The 19,624-nt window shown below is 54.2% G+C and overlaps 1 long non-coding RNA gene and 3 other non-coding genes across 17 annotated transcripts; 2 read left to right on the top strand and 2 right to left on the bottom strand.

Moving 5' to 3' along the window:
* Positions 1–6,602: 6,602 nt before the first annotated feature.
* Positions 6,603–6,766, bottom strand: LOC123283636 (U1 spliceosomal RNA). Its single transcript, XR_006524312.2, has one exon. It is a non-coding gene; the product is annotated as a U1 spliceosomal RNA (small nuclear RNA).
* Positions 6,767–10,040: 3,274 nt separating this feature from the next.
* Positions 10,041–18,464, top strand: LOC123283101 (uncharacterized). Of its 14 annotated transcripts, none has more exons than XR_011501559.1 (6): positions 10,041–10,962; positions 11,263–11,366; positions 11,791–12,540; positions 12,719–13,024; positions 13,121–13,765; positions 14,112–18,464. It is a non-coding gene; the product is annotated as an uncharacterized lncRNA (long non-coding RNA). The 14 variants fall into 14 exon arrangements; XR_011501558.1 differs by having other exon boundaries at positions 10,041–12,540; positions 14,112–14,497; positions 14,614–14,737; positions 14,997–18,464; XR_011501556.1 differs by having other exon boundaries at positions 11,263–12,540.
* LOC123283670 (U1 spliceosomal RNA) lies at positions 13,610–13,773 on the bottom strand. The gene has a single exon (XR_006524345.2). It is a non-coding gene; the product is annotated as a U1 spliceosomal RNA (small nuclear RNA).
* Positions 18,299–18,462, top strand: LOC123283671 (U1 spliceosomal RNA). Its single transcript, XR_006524346.2, has one exon. It is a non-coding gene; the product is annotated as a U1 spliceosomal RNA (small nuclear RNA).
* Positions 18,465–19,624: the final 1,160 nt, after the last annotated feature.

The raw sequence follows: 19,624 nt of genomic DNA, 5'->3' as shown, positions 1-19,624 counted from the left end.
TATCTCACTTTTCTTGAAAAAGACACACAGTTACCGAGTTGGGGACGTTTTTCTCCAGGGAGCTCCACAAACACTCCATCCTTGGTACAGAATATGGCAGCCTTTAATTTGCACAGGAAGTCTCTCCCCAGAAGGTTAACAGGAGAATCAGAGGATGGTAAGAGCACACATGCCTCAGTCAGCGCCCTGTACTTATAGGAACCCTGAAGGAAAAAGGACAAGTAGAAAGGTGACCCAAACAACCAACAGCCTGTATTGATCAGTCACCAGATGGGAAGTCGGACATTTCCAGGAAACTGCAGACATCAGTAGCACCAGGCTCTGTCAGAAAAAGTTAGGCTATATTGGGCCCAGGAAAAGGTTTTGACGTGTATGGTAGGTTCACCATTTCTCACCTCTGAGATTCCCTCAATCTGCCAACTTTGAGCCATTTACCTATTATTTCTTAGCAGAGGGTTTTGTCCTGATTCCTATGTTCCTGAAATTTCTGCATTCCCTGGGATCTTTCTACAATCCCTCTTCCGATGTCCTGGCTTCTGGCACTAATGACGTAAGCTTTCCCTTCTTCCCCTGCTCCCTTCACAGCTGGTCCAGAGTAGGGATTATTCCCTCTAGTGAATTGTTCAAAGCAGCTACACAGCAGTTTCAAATTCCTTAACTTCCTTATCCTTCTCTAGATTGTCCCAAACACTAAGTAGCTGCGGATGAGATTTGGGCAATCATTTGTACTTTCCATGCCACCATGATTCCCTAACTTGAGTTTGGAGAGACAGTAAGAGGGCTGAGACAAAAGTGGTTAGACTAAGAGCAAGTTTGATCTGCACTTGGATCCATGCCAGTACATTCTGAGAAATTTCAATCAACAAAACAATGATGGAAACCAGTGCAGGACTCAGGTCTTCAGGGTACACCAATGTAATTTCTCCCAGCTTACCTTTAGCAAGAGGGCTTCAATATGCCCACCATCAACTCCTCTGGATGGTTCTCTAAAGGTCTTAGTTCTTTCCCAGTAGCAGGGTAGGGAGGGGGTGTAGGGGGCCAGTGCAGATAGTCAGCTTCCATTGGTCATGAATACCCCTTGACATGGTGAGTCATCTGGTCCCTGATGTGCTAGCTCCATCCCAGGAGCCAAGTCTGGTTGCAGAATTCCACTCAGCAGCCTATGCGCATCCCCCACGAGTGGGGCTATTAACTGAAAACACTGCAGAATACTTCTGCAAATTTCTCTGGGTATTCCTGGAGCACAGAAAAAGAAGCCTTTAAATGATGACTATCAGCTGGTGAGAAAGGCAAGTATACTCTTATTGTTTCATGTGGGAGTGCGGGTGGGGAACTGGAGGCTGGGTCACTTCTCGATAGCCTTAGTTTTGCTGGCAATCTGCATAGGAAGGGCTGGTTTACCTCACATCAAGAAAAGAAAAATACAGAATTATATGGCACGTTGGCTTCTTTTCCCATATTGAATGCATCAGCCAATCTTTTTTGTTTGCATTTTTCTGAGTGACTGGTGCAACAGCTCTCTGTCTGGCCACCTTCATAGGGGATACAATCTTTTACCCAAATTCCCAATTACTCCCTGATCATGTCTCTCCGTCATGTCTGCTCTCCTAACAACATGGTGTGTATGTGGGGAGGGACTCTTGGAGGTGAAATCTGGACTGACATGAAGTGGACTCTGGGCTAAGACTGGAGGCACACAAATTTCTTCCCTCAATGCAGGGATGGTTCAACATCCGCAAATCAATCAATGTGATGCACCATATTAACAAAATAAGGAATAAAAATCACGTGTTCATCTCAATAGATGCAGAGAAAGCATTTGACAAGATCCAACATCCATTTGTGATAAAAACTCTCAACAAAATGGGGATAGAAGGAAAGTACCTCAACACAACAAAAGCCATATATGACAAACCCACAGCCTACATCATACTTAACTGTGAAAAACTGAAAGCCATCCCTCTGAGAACAGGAACAAGACAAGGGTGCCCACTGTCACCACTCTTATTCAACTTAGTACTGGAGGGGTTGCCCAGAGCAGTTAGGTAAGAAAAAGAAATAAAAGGAATCCAAATTAGAACAGAGGAGATAAAACTCTCGCTGTTTGTGGACATGATTCTATATATAGAAAACCCTAAAGAACCCACTAGAAAGCTATCAGAAATAATCAATAACCACAGCAAAGTTGCAGGGTACAAAATCAACTTACAAAAATCAGTTGCATTTCTATGCACTAATAACTAGCAGAAAGAGAAGTCAAGAATACAATCCCATTTACAATCACAACAAAAAGAATAAAATATCTAGGAGAAATTTAACCGAGGAGGTGAAAGACCTATACAATGAAAACTATAAGACAGTATTGAAAGAAATCGAACAAGATATAAAGAAATGGAAAGATATTCCATACTCATAGATTGGAAGAATAAACATAGTTAAAATGTCTATATTACCTAAAGCAATCTACAGATCCAATGCAATCCCAATCAGAACCACAATGACGTTCTTTACAGAAATAGAACAAAGAACCCTAAAATTTAAATGGGACAACAAAAGACCCCGAATGGCCAAAGCAATCCTGAGGAAAAAGAACAAAGCTGGAGGGGCCGGCCCCATGGCAGAGAGGTTAGGTGCATGCTCTGCTTTGGTGGCCCAGGGTTTTGCTGGTTCAGATCCTGGGCGCAGACATGGCACTGCTCATCAAGCCATGCTGAGGTGGCACCCCACATGCCACAACTAGAAGGACCCACAACTAAAAATATACAACTATGTAACAGGGGCTTTGGGGAGAAAAAGGAAAAATAAAATCTTAAAATAAAAAAAGAACAAAGCTGGAGGCATCACAATCTCTGACTTTGAAATATACTACAAAGCTATAGTAGTGAAAACAAAAACAGGCACACAGATCAATGGAACAGAACTGAAAGCCCAGAAATAAACCCACACATCTATGGCCAGCTGATCTTTGACAAAGGAGCCAAGAATGTACAACGGAGAAAGGAAAGTCTCTTCAATAAATGGTGTTGGGAAAACTGGACAGCCAAATGCAAAAGAATGAAAGCAGACCATTATCGTACACTATGCGCAAAAATCAACTAAAAATGGATTACAGACTTGAATGTAAGACAGACCTGAAACCATAAAACACTAGAAGAAAATATAGGCAGTATGCTCTTTGACGTCAGTCTTAGCAGCATCTGTTCGAATACCGTGTCTACTCAGGCAAGGGAAACAAAAGAAAAAATAAAAAAATGGGACTATATCAGACTAAAGAGCTTCTGCAAGACATAGGAAACCAGGAACAAAACGAAAAGACAACCCACCAACTGGGTGAAAATATACGCAAGTCATAGATCTGACAAGGGTTTAATTTCCAAAATATATAAAGAACTCATACACCCAGCAGTGGGCAAAGTGCTGGCTCTTTGAGAAGGACTGGAACTGAGTCATCTCACTCCCAAGTAGACATACATGTGTGGTGACAGAGAAGGCCCGTTTATGAGGCCCTTTCCAAAACTTGTGCTCTCCTCTAATGAACTTGGGAGAGCAGGCAAGACTGGCCATCTAGAAAGACCTTGCATTGATGCTGCCTGGAGAGAATCTCCTGACTGCCTAAGGCAATGTCCCCAGGCAAGAGACTCTCCATGATTGTATTTTCAGATTCAGGGCCTCCATCCTGACATGGACTTTTCCTCCAGCGATAATATTGCCATTTCACCATCCCAAGTCCCATATGTCCAGGTCGCCCCTGAGCTCACAGCCACTGGGACACATGTAATCTAAGAGTAAATATGAAACTGAAACCTCCCCACCCCTGAGTGCCAAAAGGGATAGAGATTTCTTCCCTCTTTTTCTTAGAAAATTTGTAAATTCTTGTTCTATCCCTTTGAGATATGCTCCCAGAGTTGTTCAAGCCCTAACCCCTGATGTGACTGTATTTGGAGATAGGGTCTTCAAGGAGGTAATTAAGGTTAAGTGAGGTCATAGAGGCTGGGCTGTAATCCAATAGGCCTGGGCTCCTTATAAGAAGAGAGACATCAGGGATGGCTGCCAGCCAAGAAGAGGCCTCAGGAGAAATCAAACCTGTGAACACCTTGGTCACGGACTTCCAGCCTCCTGAACTGAGAGAAATTCCTGTTGTTTAAGCGCCCCAGTCTGTGGGTTTTATGATGGCCGCCCAAGCGGATTAACACACTGTCTCTGCAATCTCTTTAATGGATTGCCTGTGATGCACATTACAGTCTGGTTTAATGCTTTTTAAGTAAAACTATTTACTTCTTTTCTTTCTACCTTTGTGGAGAGGATTCACCGAGTTAGCAGATTTTATTTTCCCCAAAAACCCAGCAACAAGGACAGGATTGGTCCAGCAGCTCTCGATGTGAGTGGACCAGCTAAAAAGTCTTACGGCCACACAACAGTCAGGTAAGAGACCCTGAGTTGGTTTTAAAAAAGTCTCCCTTGAAGCTCTCAGCTCTTCTGGAATACTACCTGGAGGACTCAGCCTCTCCAGTATCAAGATACTGAGTGAGTATGGTTAATATAGGCTCTAAAATCCTGTCAGGATCACTATTAGCTTTGAGGGTAGGGTAGAAGAATATAAGAAGCCAGAAACGCTGCATGCAGGTCTTTCTCTTAAATGGTTAATCTCTCTCTCCCACTTGTGGAAGGGGTCTGCCTATGACAATCCAGTCTAATGGCCTGAGGGTGGTTCCTTTGATTTAGATAAATTAATGTATTTTTGGAGGTTCTTAGCAGGGCTGCATCCCAAGTAAATGAAATGTGGTATTTATAGGATTCATACCATTCTAAGAGGAAAGTTAAAAATTATTTAGATAGACAGAAGGAAAGATTGAGACTAACAGGAGAGGAAATGTGAGAATGGCGATTTGTTTTTCACAGAACCCTCTTCCTCTTTTCTCTGCTGCTCCCCCTGGTCATCCAGGGTCCCGCTAGCCAACTCAATCTCAAATCAAGTCCTGGGAAGAAGGAAAGGAGAGGAGGAATAACTTCTTTAGCGGGTAATAAATTACCTACTCTGTTTGAGGGCACAGACATTTTTTTTTAATTTTATTGAGACCACATTGGTTAATAACATTGTGTAATTTCAGGCGTATGTTATTATATCTGAGTTTCCGTATAGACAGAATCGTGCTCACCACCAACAGTCTAGTTGTTTTTGTTTGCTTTAAAGATTGGCACCTGAGCTAACATGTGTTGCCAATCTTCTTCTTGTTTTTTTAAATTTCTTCTTCTCCCCAGAGCCCCCCCGCCCCCCCCCCCCCCCAGTACATAGTTGCATATTCTAGTTGTAGGTCCTTCTGTTTGTGCTACGTGGGACGCCACCTCAGCAGGGCCTGATGAGCGGTGCCATGTCCACGGCCAGGATCCGAACCGGCGAACCCCTGGGCCGCCGAAGCAGAGCGCGTGAACGTAAGCACTCGGGCCACGGGGCTGGCTCCTAGTTTTTGTCTCTCACCATACGCATGTGTCCCTTTACCCCTTTTGCCCACTCCCCCCACCTCCTTCCCCTCTGGTAACCAGGAATCTGTTGTCTTTGTCCATGTGTTTGTTTATCTTCCACACCATGAATGAAATCGCGTGGGGTTTGTCTTTCTCTGTCTGGCTTATTTTGCCTAACATAGTACCCTCAAGGTCCATCCATGTTGTTGCAAAGGGGACGATTTTGTCTTTTGTATGGCTGAGTAGCGTTCCATTGTATATATATACACCACATCTTTATCCAGTCATCAGTGGATGGGCACTGGCGTTGCTTCCACGTCTGGGCTATTGTGAATAACGCTGCAGTGAACATAGGGCGCAGGAGTCTCTTTGAACGGTTGATTTCAAGTTCTTTGGCTAAACACCCAGGAGTGGGATAGCGGGATCATACGGCATTTCTATTTTTGATTTTTTGAGGAAATCTCCATACTGTTTTCCATAGTAGCTGCACCAGTTTGCATTCCCACCAGCTGTGTAGGAGCATTCCCTTTTCTCCACACGCTCTCCAACACTATTTCACAGCTTGTTAATTGTAGCCATTCTGACGGGTGTGAGGTGATATCTCATTGCAGGTTTAATTTGCGTTTCCCTAATAATTAGTGACATTGGACATCTCTTCATGTGCCTGTTGGCCATCTGTATATCTTCTTTGGAAAAATGTCTGTTCGTATCCTCTGCCGATTTATTGATCGAGTTTGTCTGTCTTTTTGTTGTAAAAGCGAGGCCCCGTTCCTTACTAATCTTTTATGATACCAAAGTCAAGTCAGTAGTAGGTATCCAAATACCCAAGCCCTAAATTTGACCAAAAGAAAAGTTTTGTTAAGGGGCTTGATGGGAAGGACGTGTCTAGAAGAAAAGACTGCGTTAACTACACTACAAGAAAACTAGACGGGAGTAACCCCGCTACGGGACTCTCCTCCTCCTGTGTGTGGCCTTCACGATGCTAAGAACGTAAGTGAATACCGAGCCACCCGAAATCGTGAGCATGGTGCTGGGAAAACCCTTCATGAAGCGCTTGAAAAACAGACGTCTGCAAGCAACAAGGAAAAACCCCCAAAGACGTCGCTCGCGAACCAAGGCTGCTTTTAGATAACGCAAAAAGCCAGGGGAGAGCGCGAACGCAGTCCCCCACTACCACAAATTATGCAGTCGAGTTTCCCACATTTGGGGAAATCGCAGGGGTCAGCACATCCGGAGTGCAATGGATAAGCCTCGCCCTGGGAAAACCACCTTCGTGATCATGGTATCTCCCCTGCCAGGTAAGTATGAGCTGCTCGGCCCGCCCCGACACGCACCCCCGCGGGCGCCCCGCTCCTTACGCACGGTCACTTCCCCCGCCCCGCCCCGCCACGCCGCCTCCCGCCCCCGCCCCCGCCCCCTGGAGGCCCCGCGGCCCCGCCTCGCCCACCCCCACGACCAACCCCGCAGCTTCTGGATCTCCGCACGCGGGGCGGGACCGGCAGCCTCTGCGCGCCCGCTCATCTGCATACGCCACGCCCTTCTCGTGACGTCGCCGGCGGCCTGTCTCCCGCTCGGGGACACGGGACCGACGCGTCCCCACGGGACACCCGACGAGTCCGGGGCTCGGAGGGGACGCCCGGGAAGACGGGGTCTCGCGGCGCCGGCGCCCAGCAGCTCGGGGTCCCCCGAGGGGGCGGCTCCTGGCTCGGGTCCGGTCTCCCCTTCCTCTTAGCGAGGAGGCGGTTCCAGCCGCTGGTCGCCCTCGCTGGCTCCCACTCGCCCTCAAATCTCCCGACGCTCGGGCGAGGCGTTTCGGCCGGTTGCCGTCGAGCGCCCCGCCGCCTCGATCAGCAGTCGCGCTCCCGCTGCTTCGCGGGCTCTTTCTCGGGCTTCCGCACGTGTAGCGGCCTGGGCTAGTCGGGCCGGAGCGAGAGCCGGGGCTCCAAGCTGGGAAGAAAGAGAGCCGGCCGCCAGCGTCCCGCGGGCCCCTCCGGCCGCAGCCCGGCGGGAGCGCCGAGCTCGGGGCGGAGTGACCGCGGCGGACGGTGAGGCGGAGACCGCGGCTTTCGCGCCCTCGCTGCGGCCCGCGGCGGAGAGAGCGGGGCCGCGCCGCGATTCGCGCGGAGGCGCCTTGGGCGTTTCAAAGGCAGAACGAAGGGCGGCGGCTCGGTCGGGTCAGAGCAGGGAGGACCACGAAAGGGTGGTCGGTGCGAGGGCGACTGTCGCCCTCCTTCCTGAGGACCTTCCCGAGGAGCGGCTCTCGGTCCTTGAGAGGGGCGGTGTGGAGCCGCGGGGGGTCCGCGGTCTCGGTCGTGAGCCCTCCTGGACGGATGGACGCTGCGAGCAGGGAGGGCCGGGCCGGCTCGGGGCCGCCGCTGTCTCGGGCGGGCGTCCGACGGGGCCGGAAGCCGCGCTCCAGCCCGCCCCTGGCGCCGGCCCCTCCTGTCACACTCGGGTCTCCTCCCGGAGGACGCGCAAGATTTGGGCCACTCGACGCCTGTTTGCCGAGCGCGTACCCGGTGCCGGACAGCGTCCGGACACCTGGGAACGGGAAGCCCTCTCGGTGCTCACGTTTTCGTTAGAGAAGAGGGAGGAGAGCGGGAGAGAGTCGACGACGGACGCGACAGGTAACTGAATTCGTACCTTTGGTGTTAAGAACCATGAAAAGAGACAAAACGGAGGAGGGACGGGGGCTGGGGAGCTGCGGGAAGGGGCGGGTTGCTGAGTGAGGCGGGGCCGCGCCGGGGACGGGCCGTGGGAGCGGAGGCCCGGGGAGGGGAGGTGAGGGGGCGAGGGGGCCGGCGGGCTCGGGGCGGGGCCTCCCGGCACGAAGTCGGCCGCCCAGGCCCGGGAGGACGGCGCCTGCAGAGCGGCAGGGAGGCCCGTGTCCGGGTGTCCGGGGCGCCGTCAGAGAGTCGCGCACCGTGGAGTCCGGGAGGTGACTGGGGCCTCGGACGCCGAGGGTCTGTAGACCACCGAAGGCCTGGAGTCCAGCGAACCAGAAGCTCTGAGCCGAGGAGCGGCTTGGTCTGACCCTCGCCGGCCCCGCCACGACCCCCACCCCCCTCCCCGGCCCCCATCCCTCTGGCTGCCAGGGTGGCGAGGGCCCGAGCAGAGAGACCAGCGAGGGCATCTGCACTAGCCAGGCACGACGCTGTTGGCCTGGAATGGGGGCCGAATATGCACCCCCCGAAAATGCCATTTTGGCATAAGGACTACTTTGAACTAAAGGCGCTTGAAAAGCAGGTGGTGGCTGGGCGGTTCGCAGCCGCCCACCGGTGCCCATGCCGGTGGGTTCTGCTGCTCCCCCCCGCCAGGCCTCCCCCGCCCGACCCCCGCGTCCCTCCGCCGACGCCCCGCTTCCGCTCCCCCTCTTACCGGCTTTCCGGCCGCGGACCGCTGGCGTCGCCGCCTGCGGGTCGGGGCGCGGGGAGGGGACGGGAGGCAGCAGGTGAGAGCCCGGGCCCAGGCACCTTGAAAATCGCCGTCCCGGGAGGCCGGCCGCAGCCCACACACGCCCCCTCACGCCGACCCCGCAGCCCCGCGCGGAGGATGTGCCCAGCCCGGAGGGGGGCGCCTGGCGCCGAGCGCGCGGCTCTCCTCCCGGGGGCTTCCCGCCAAGCCGAGGCGGCCGGGCTTCGGGCGGTCCAGGGACGTGGCCTCCGTGGTTCCAAGAAAAAGGAACGACCCCGCCGTGGCAGCGCGCACCCTTCGACAGCTCAGCTGGGAGAGAGGAGGACTGTAGGCTGGGCGGGCGTGGACATCCTTAGGTCGCTGGTTCGATTCCGGCGCGAAGGAGCTGCCCGAGCTCTTGCGCCCTCCTGAAGGGCCTCCCCGGCGCCCAGCGCCCGCTCCTGCCGCCGGAGGATCGCAGCGTCCTCTCGCGCGCTGGCCAGAGCCCGCGAAGCCTTTTCGGAACGCCGCCGTAGCTTCGCGTGTGCTGTCGCCGGGGAGCGCACCCGCGCCGTCTCCGCACGGTCCGCGGACGCAGTCCCCTCGGCGCCAAACAGCCCCCGTTGCTCCTGCCGTGTCGCGCAGCCCCAGCCGGCCCGCGACGTCCCGCGCCCTTTCCACATCGATTCACCCACCGCCCGCCATCCGGAGCGCCGGCTCTGCCGCGGCCGCTTTGCTCCCCATTCACAGAGCCCTGCCACACCCGTGGGCAAAGCGGCTGTGCCCACGACCAGCCCTGGAGGCTGACAGGCACACAGGCCCTCACAGGGGCCGGGGACCAGCACGGCAGCCGCCGTGAAGACTCTCCGTCGCCTGCTCTCCCTCCTCGCAAACGATGCTCACGGTCCCTGTCTCCCCCAGTTGCAGCCTCTCTTTGTCTCTCCCTCTCTGTCTCCGTCTCTGTCTCTCTGCATCTCTCTCTCTGACTCTCTGTGTCTCTGTCTGTGTCTGTCTGTCTCTGTCTCTGCATCTCTCTTTCTGTCTCTGTCTCTCTGTCTGTCTCTCTCTGTCTCTGTCTCTCTGCATCTCTCTCTGTCTCTGTCTCTCTGTGTCTGTTTCTCTCTGTGTCTATCTGTCTCTCAATGTCTCTGTCCCTGTCTCTGTCTCTCTCTGTCTCTCTTTGTCTCTCTGTCTCTGTCTCTGTCTCTCTCTCTCTCTCCCTCTCTCGTATGGTCTATACATATGTGGACCTAGCGAGACAGGCAACCCTCTTCCCTGACCGGCTTGATCTACTCGTGGGACAGAAAGGGCGCCCCGAGGTTTCCAAGCCATTGCCAATTGCGCGCGGCACCGGGGCTGACGCCGGCAGGAGCAAAGTGCAGCAGGGCTCCTGGTGGGCTTTGACAGTCACGAGGGGAGCCTCGGAGGCCCGGAGGCCCGTTCTGGTTTCCTGCCAGGCTGAGGACAGGGGTGTGGCCCGGGGAAACTGCAACTTTCCCGTACCTTTGCAGCGGTTCTTGGAGCTGAGGGAGGGTTGGAATTCCTGCGGAAGGAGCAACGATCGCTCCCACTGTACAGTGCTGGCCAACGCCCCGCACCGATTCTCCTGCTAGATCTGACGGAGATGTCTCTGTCTGTATCTACATACACGCGTATATGACGGCAACAGCGCAGCAACAGAGCTGGGAGAGAGCCCTGAGAGTCGGGGGCTATGGGGGCTGAAGGCAGGGAGCAGAAGGGGGATGGGGGTGGGAGGTGGGCGGCGGGCGGCTGCCATCATAGAGGGGCACACCAATTCACTTCCTTGCACGGGCCTGCAAGAACCTGTGGGTTCTGACCAGCTGGCTAACTGGAGTGCTGGGCCCTTGAGGCTAACCTGGCAGGGCCTGGAGAGGAAGATGCCGAGGCCCAACCAGTGAGCACCCAGCAGGAGATGGGCCTGGCTTCACCTGGGGATAGAGCCGGCTTGGGGAGGGGGTGCGTGCAGAGAAGAAGGCCGAAGGCCGGGGAGCGGCCCTTGCTCTCTTCCCTCCTGTGGGAAGGAAAGTCCAGAGACCCGCTGTCCAGCTGGAGCGCATCACAGAGAGGACCCGCAACAGAAGCGCAGTGGTACGTGGCTCCCTGAAGCCTCAGGGGCCCAGCCGCCGCCCTTCCCTCACCCCTGAGCCCACGAGCTCTTTTTCGGTCCTGCTTCTGCCTCTGAGGCTGGAGACTGCATTTCCACACAGTCCCCCTCTCCTGGCCCGCCGCCCCCGGTCTCCCCCCTGCAGCCTCAGCCTTCCGTCCTGTCCCACGGCTAACTAAGATGGGCTGAGCCGGAGTCTGTGGAGTCTCCTCGGGTCCGGGGAGTCGTGCCATGGCAGTCTGACAGGGGACCTTCAGGAAGATCCTATGGCCCTGCCGCTACAGAGAGCCCTGAGCCTCGAATGTCACCATCTGCGGAGACCAGAGGACAGAGACGACGGACAGAACCTTAGGCCTTCACTGGACACGGCCCCTGACTGGATGTGGAGGTGTGGCATCCTTGGGACCCCCTAGCTTTGGTGCTTTGGGGAAACAGCTGAAGGGGGAAGGAGAGTGGATTTTGGTGACCAGCACACGTGAGCGTGAGCCCCACACCCGACTCTTTCCGTCTGGGGTGTCACAGAAAGTAGTGGGGGGGGGGCGGGGGTGCCTTCCGAGGCACTGCCCCTCATCCTAGAAGGTGCAGAGGTGCCTGCCGCCCAGTCAGGGAGTGGGGACACTCTCAGTCGAGGGGAGGCCACCTCACTGTGGCTTGCCGGGCCTCGGTGGGACTTTCGCTGGGTGGCTGAGCGGTCTTGAGTGGTGGGCACACACCAGCTGGCATCTGAAACGTTTGTAAAATGCACGGAGCCAAGGCGAGGAGGCCAACGCGGACATCAGCGTTCTCTGCCCCTCCCTCCCCCTTGGCTCCAGCGCCTCTCCAGGAGGTCCACAGAACCGGGCCCTGTTTCCGGAAGCAGCCGCCTCTGCCCAAGGAATCCAGGTCGCTGGGCAGAGGACGGGAGCCAAGGCCTCAAAGGCTGGGGACCTCTCGGCCTTGTCACCCCCTGGACGTGGTCTCCCCGCCTAGCCGGGCATCCCTTCTCCGTGCCCTGTCAGTGAGCCTCACGGCACCGGAAAGTGAGCCTAGGTCACTGCGCAGGAGGGGGGAGGGGCCCAGCGAGGCGGGGAAGAGACAAGCTGAGCCTGGAACGTGGGAGCTGGGGCAGAAAGTAAAAGAAATGCGCGGGGACCGAGGCGGACATGTCAAGCGCACTAGAGTCAGTTTGAAAGGGTTCCGACTGGCCAAATCGAGATAATGATAACAATGGATTATAATCCACCGAAGCAAATGACACACCAGGGCCTGAAAGCAATGACACACCGGTATCAACAAACACCAAGCGCCAAGCACCGGCTCTTGGTCTCTAAATACCGTTCTCCAATGAAAGGAACCCGGGCTCCTTTTGGGTCGAGCCGCTTCTTTGGGTCTTCATTTTGCCAAGGGGCTCCCATGGACATGTGAAAATCTACGCTTTTCTCCTATTATTCTGTTTTATGTCCATTTGATTCTCAGGTCCTGCCGGAGACCCTAAGAGGGTCAAAGTAAAGTTTTGCCTCCCGCAGCTTGAACCAGGGTGAAGCACTGGATGAAGAGAGGGGCAGGCGTGGGAGAAACAGAAGGTGCTTCCCCTTGACTGGCCTTTTTCCGATGTCTGTGAAGTGATCACATTCTCCTAAAGCGCAAAGGGGCGGAAGGAGGCTGGGTTGGAGGCTGACGGCGTGGACTAGGAGATCCTGTCTCCCTGGGCTCAGGGCCTGGGTTTTTTTTTTTTTTTTTTTTTTTTTTTTTTTTTTATAGCTTTCATCCCGGGGCTCAAGCAGACGGTCTTCCTAGACATTGCTGATGAAGATGAACAGGCAGTGTTCCCAACCCTGTGATTTCCCTGTAGGAAGGACACAGTATTATTCATCTTACCTGGACTCAGGGCTAGAACCTGGGAAGCTGCTGGGAAACAGTTTTTTTGTTTGTTTGTTTCTGAAGGCTGAGATCAAACTAGTATATTAGAAACATATTACAGCGACGCACTATTCTAGTGAAGTATGCATGGAGCCGTCACCAAAATAGCCAAGAATCCCTGACCTCATGGAACTTACATTCCAGTGGGTAAGGTTACTAAAATATATAGTGTGTTAGGTCAGTGCTTGTGAAACTTGAACGTATATAGAATCAACGAGGAATCTTGTTAAAATGTTGCTTCAGATCCAGTGGATCCTGTAAAGGGGAGGTCTAAGATCCGGCAGTCCGAACAAGGTGGCACGTGGTAGCTGCTGCTGAAGTTGCCGTTATTCTTAAGAAGCACACTTAGGCAGCGAGATGATGAAAGCGCTGGAGAGAACTCAGCAGGAAGAAGACAAGGACAGAACTGGTGCTGAGAAGGGCGCGTCGGGATGGTGCCCGAAACACAGACCAAGGTACTTAGGCAGACTTGTCTCGCCCCACAAAGAAAAAAAAAAAAAAAAACCAGCCTTTTGAAAGTTCCGCAACCGCTAGGAGAAAAAGACAGCGGAACTAACGGAGACAGAAAGCTCGGGCTGAAGGAGTCAGGAAAACAACTGCGGAAGAGACAGAGGAAGTGAAAACACAATATACGAGTAGAGAAACAAAAACTATAGCCCGAAGGAAACTGAAACACGGCAGGCTTTCTCACGAAAACCACCACGGCATCTGACATTCGTAAACCAAAATTGTCAGGGGAGAGCGCGAACGCAGTCCCCCACTACCACAAATTATGCAGTCGAGTTTCCCACATTTGGGGAAATCGCAGGGGTCAGCACATCCGGAGTGCAATGGATAAGCCTCGCCCTGGGAAAACCACCTTCGTGATCATGGTATCTCCCCTGCCAGGTAAGTATGAGCTGCTCGGCCCGCCCCGACACGCACCCCCGCGCGCGCCCCGCTCCTTACGCACGGTCACTTCCCCCGCCCCGCCCCGCCACGCCGCCTCCCGCCCCCGCCCCCTGGAGGCCCCGCGGCCCCGCCTCGCCCACCCCCACGACCAACCCCGCAGCTTCTGGATCTCCGCACGCGGGGCGGGACCGGCAGCCTCCGCGCGCCCGCTCATCTGCATACGCCACGCCCTTGTCGTGACGTCCCGGGGAGCCTGTCTTTCCCTTGCCCGGGCGACAGAAGTCGGGAGAAGCAGGAGAGGTCAGCTGTGACTCCTCTGGTTAACATGAACGCCCGTTTGTAGTTTACAGTTAGCTTGAGGGCGTTGCCTTTCTCCCCGTCTTCTTCGAACTTTGTTCCCGCCGGGAAATTTCGCTGTCGCGGGCTCGGCTTGGGGTTCGCTTCCTTTGTCTCGGCCGGCCCCCGTGGCCTCAGAGCCGGGCAGGGCAGGTCGGCTTCGCCTTTAGGGTTCTCTAGATACGACGCATTGACTGTGTCGAGTGACACAAAGAAAGTGCAAACATATACGGAGCATGCTACCCTCTGTCTGGGAAAAAATGTGAACTAGGAGCAACATACACAGTTTTGCCAAAGGGAACAGAAGACCCGTGAACCAGAACTGATGAAATTAGCCGCAGGGGTGAGAGGAAGGAGAGAACGCCGCGTTTCGGAGTGTCCCTGCCTTTCTAGGTGATTTTGATTTTTATAACTCCGTCAATGTTGTACATTTATTTCTTAAAGACGGGGGAAACCCCCTAAAATTGGACGTAAATGCTAATGAACCTACCTGTATCTCACATGAATAGTGTAAGCACACCGAAATAGAAAAAAAAATAACCAACTGAAATGACTTTTGAACGTGGGACGTTGACCATAAGCATCTTCAAATCTATGGAGAAGAACTGCAAAGAAGGAGCTGTCCCATCGCAGGTCTGTCCTTCCCGGTATGGGGTCGTAACTGACAAATAGAAATGGCAAGCAATGGTATATATTGGAGTATATGAAGAAGCCATTTGGTGTGAACCTAATTCATTCGGCCTGACTTTGTTTTTCCAAAAGGGCGTGACATGGCCATTGAGCACGCATTGTATAGCTGCTTTAAACATTTCCTCTGGCAAGAACAAATGGCCTTAAAGGTGCAGCTTCCCCCCACACTGGCATTTCCTTAAGGATAAGCATCTTTCCTTAGGCTAGGAACTGATTGCTGCGCTCACCTTTGACCACCCAGCTCACCTGTGACCACCCAACTTGAGACAACAGACCTGCCACCCTGGTGGGTCCACCGAGACAGCAGACCTCCCTGCTGTGTCCATCAATCGCTGTGCCGACAGAGCAGTCTGGCGACTATTGTAAAAGGGACGTTTCAATCCTATGTGAAACATCCTCTTTGGGAGTATATAACCACTCTGTGCACCCCACTTCTTTGGTGCCCTTTCTTCCTTCGGTCCTCACATTTTAGCTCAGAATAAACTCACCCCAAATTTTCATTTATAGATTGGCTATGGCTTATTTTCGTCAACATAGCAATTCTGTACTAATGTGTGTATCGTAGGACTGAGCTAATGAGTAAGTGGATGTTGGGGGTCAAGGTTCTCGCGGTTGGAGAAAAGAGATGCAGGTACGAGAAGGGGGAGGGCAAGGAGGAACCACCTGGTGTTAAGTCGAAAGCTGGAATTGCAGGTATCAGCTTGGGCTCCTCATTTTTAGCCGGTATAGCTATGTGCAGGAAGTATATGTGTTTCCGAGCTCTGTCCCCTGAAGCGGCGTGGAAGCCGAGACATCCAGTAGCCATGAGCATCCCTAGTGCCCTGACCTTGCTTCCTAGGAGCTGTTCCCCACTGAAAAGAACCAGGGCTCTTTGGAGACAGAGGTGATCTTCAGGAGTCGGGGAAGGTACAAGATGAGCCTGGAACACCTTGTGCCAGGAAAGAAGGAAATGCTCCCAAAATTACATGGCCTGGCTTGCTTTTTCTTTTCCTTCTTTCTTTTTTTTTTTTTTTAAGGAAGATTAGCCGTGAGCTAACATCTGCTGCCAATCCTCCTCTTTTTGCTGAGGAAGACTGGCCCTGCGCTAACATCCGTGCCCATCTTCCTCTACTTTCTATGTGGGATGCCTACCACAGCATGGCTTGCCAAGCGGTGCCATGTCCGCACCCGGGATCCCAACCGGCGAGCCCCCGGCCGCTGAAAGCAGAACATGCACACTTAACCACTGCGCCACGGGGCCGGCCCCAATGGCCTGGCTTTCATAGGCCCAAACGCAGAACGTTTGAACATCGGAATTATTAAAGACGGTTCTGCATTACGAACAACTGAATAAAATCACAACCATGTGTTCAAAGCGACAGTGCCTAGGGAAGGAGGGAAATTCTATTGTCCTCCCGACAATAGACTCCAACTAATAAATGCAGAATCAGTGATGGAATTAGAGAATCAACATCTGGCAATCATAACGCCAGAGTCACCACCGGATGCTAAAAACCACCGCGTTAAAGTTTGCAGAGGAACAGGATGTTGACATATCCCCAAACTACCTCTACACAAATTACTTACTATCACCAAGGGAAACCCTGGTGAACCCCTCTAGTGGCGGATGGTTGCCGTACACCACCTTAATCGAGTAATCAACGTCGACACCACCAATTGGACCAACTGACTTCGTGTGCCTCCAAATGTGAGGCCCAGAGAAGGACACCGCATTTACTTGCTAGGGAGGTCATAATAAAGTCCCACACACTGGGTGGCTTAAACAACAGAAACGTATTCTCTCAGGGGCCCGGAAGCTAGAAGTCCAACATCAAGGTGTCAGCAGGGCCGTGCTCCCTCTGAGACTCCGGGTCGAGTCTCTCCTTGGCTCTTTCTAGCTTCTAGCGGTGACAGTCAATCTTTGGCTTGTGGCGACATCACTCCAACCTCTGCTTCTGTCATCACATGGTGTTCTGCCTGCGTGTCTGCGTCTTTACGTGGCACTTTCCTCTTATACGGGACAGTCCTGTTGGATGCGGGCCCACTCTAGCGACCTCGTCTTCAAAGATCCTGTCTCCAAATAAGGTCACACTCATAGGTCCCAGGGTTAGGACTCCCACATATTTTTGGAGGGACACAAGTCAACCCACATCAGACACAGCGTCACTGACACAGCCTTCCTGTCCAGAATGCATACGGGAGTGCAATTATGAGGAAACACAGGACGACCCCCAAACTGAAAGATGTTTTACAAATAACTGGCCCGTAGTCTTCAAAAATGCCTAAGTAATGGACTACAAAGAATGACCTGGGCGTTCCCTCAGATTCGAGTCGGTTAAAGAGACCCGACGACTGAACGCAACAGGTGCTTTTGAATTTTCCTTTGTGATAAAGGACATTATTGGGACAATTGATGGAAGTGGGATAACGTCTGCGGAGTCGATAATATTGTCCCACTGTTAACTTCTTGAATTTGATCACTGCACTGAGGTTAGGGAAGAGAAACCTTTGTTTTCAGGAAACACAAAGAAAGGAAACTCTTCCCGAGACAACCGGCAATCAGGGAGGGTGCCCCGGTCTGTTTCCGGGGACCCGGGCGCAGCCACAGCCTCAGCCTCAGGAGGCCTCCCCGGCCGCCCGGTCCTCCGGCCCGCTCTGCTGCGCGGCCCCGACCGCCCCCGGTCACACACTCCGCGACCGTCGAGCTCACATCTGGGGAGGACGCGCGTTCAACCTCCACTTGACCTCCCGAAAGACCCTTCTTGTCTAGAAGAGGACAAGGCAAATCCGGGAGGCCTGAAACAGGTCCCCGAAGCCCCCAGGACAGAAACGTCACGTTTGTGCCCCTTCGATTTTCAGAGGCCCTTCAGCACCCCTCCCCTAACCCGCCAGCTTCGCGGTGAAGGGACGCCCTGCCCGGAAAGGCTCTGTTCGCTCTCCTGTCACGGTTGCAAGAATAGGTCACTAGGGAATCGGAAAGAAAGGTCCCGAATGAGGATTAAACCAAGTTCGTGTTAAACTGTTGACGAAACTCTGACCTCCGACGTATGTAACGTTCAAGCGACACTCTGTTGCGGTTCCTTTTCGCTGAGAGGAAGGGGAGACCGGACCCGAGCCCGGAGCCGCCCCCCGGGGGACCCCCAGCTGCTGGGCGCCGGCGCCGCGAGACCCCGTCTTCCCGGGCGTCCCCTCCGGGCCCCAGACTCGTCGAGTCTCCCGTGGAGACGCGTAGATCCCGCGTCCCGGAGGGGGCGACAGGCCGCCGGGGACGTCACGACAAGGGCGTGGCGTATGCAGATGAGCGGGCGCGCTGAGGCTGCCGGTCCCGCCCCGCCGTGGCCCCGGCGCCTCGCGTGCGGAGATCCAGACGCTGCAGGGGTGGTCGTGGGGGTGGGCGAGGCGGGGCCGCGGGGCCTCCAGGGGGCGGGGGCGGGAGGCGGCGTGGCGGGGCGGGGCGGGGGAAGTGACCGTGCGTAAGGAGCGGGGCGCGCGCGGGGGTGCGTGTCGGGGCGGGCCGAGCAGCTCATACTTACCTGGCAGGGGAGATACCATGATCACGAAGGTGGTTTTCCCAGGGCGAGGCTTATCCATTGCACTCCGGATGTGCTGACCCCTGCGATTTCCCCAAATGTGGGAAACTCGACTGCATAATTTGTGGTAGTGGGGGACTGCGTTCGCGCTCTCCCCTGGCTTTTTGTAGTAGAACGACAGACTGTGATCGTTTCCGGTAAGCCTGCTATTTACGCATTCTTTACTGGATGCAGGGTTTTAAGCGTTCTACGGCGTCGTTCGTGTTCTTCCTAGATCAGTGAGATTGCTGGCAGGATTGGCTTTTCTTCTGGGAGGTAAGCCCGCGCCCTGAATATGAACCACGAACTGCTGGTTGATTTACTTCTTTGGAGCCAACGTTCTGTCTGTTCGCTACAGACAGAGAGGTCTTGGTCCTTCGTGCTTACGCCGTGTACACGGTCTTTTAACAGAAGAGGAGGAGGGGGGCGCGTTCCCGTTTCTCTCTGCCCCGACACAGAAAAGTGCGTGTGATGGGAGGACTCCAACAGAGTTTCGCTCCCTGGTTTTAAGGTCTTGAAATGCTCCTATCCCCCCCACCGCAGTTTCCCTTTTAAATCAACCACCCTCGTCCCCCCCTCTCCTGTTTTACTGACTGTTTTCCTCCATAGGGCCCCGCTTGAGAAAGACCAGATTGGGCTCAAGTTCCATAGTTTTACTGCGAAACACGAAGAATATCGTGTAAGCTCTGACAAACCAGGTAGACGTCTCACCCAGTCTGAGCCTCAGTGGCTTACAGGCCTGTCCCGCTTGCTTTTGCACTTGCCTCTCCGCCGTCCTTCCTCCTCATGGCCAAATGGCTCACGCTGCTGCTTCCCGCCCCGCTGTTGACTCCCCAGGCCGTTGCCACCGCCTGGGCCGCTCCTCTTCCCGTCTGGGCGCATAAAGGCTCACCTGAGAGAGCCTGGACTGTCCGTGGGGGACTTTCTCTGCCACCAGGTGTCTTCTTGTGTCGCCTTTGTGTCTCCCAGGCAAGAGATGGTCCGTCAATGGCAATGAAGGCCACAACTCAACAGCAGGGAACGCAGGGCTGCCTCCTCTTCTCAGAGACCGGCAGCGAGCTAGGGAATCAGCGCTTCAGTTGACCCGGAGGTGCAAAGCAGATCTTGCCGAAGTCCGCCCTGGAGCGGGTAACATACGCTCTTTACTCGGTTTGTACGTTTTGTCAGTGAGAAGGCCCTTGGAGAGTGTGGTCGTTAATGATGAGGATCATGGCTGCCCCTGCCCCAGGGAGAGAAGCCCAAGGTGTCCTGCCCTGCATACTGTTCTAGGTCATCCTCCGGG

The sequence above is a fragment of the Equus asinus genome, chromosome 2 (genome assembly GCF_041296235.1).
Source record: "Equus asinus isolate D_3611 breed Donkey chromosome 2, EquAss-T2T_v2, whole genome shotgun sequence".
Taxonomy (NCBI): domain Eukaryota; kingdom Metazoa; phylum Chordata; class Mammalia; order Perissodactyla; family Equidae; genus Equus; species Equus asinus.
Note: the sequence above shows the minus strand (reverse complement) of the source record. Positions and strands in the feature narration are given on the sequence as shown.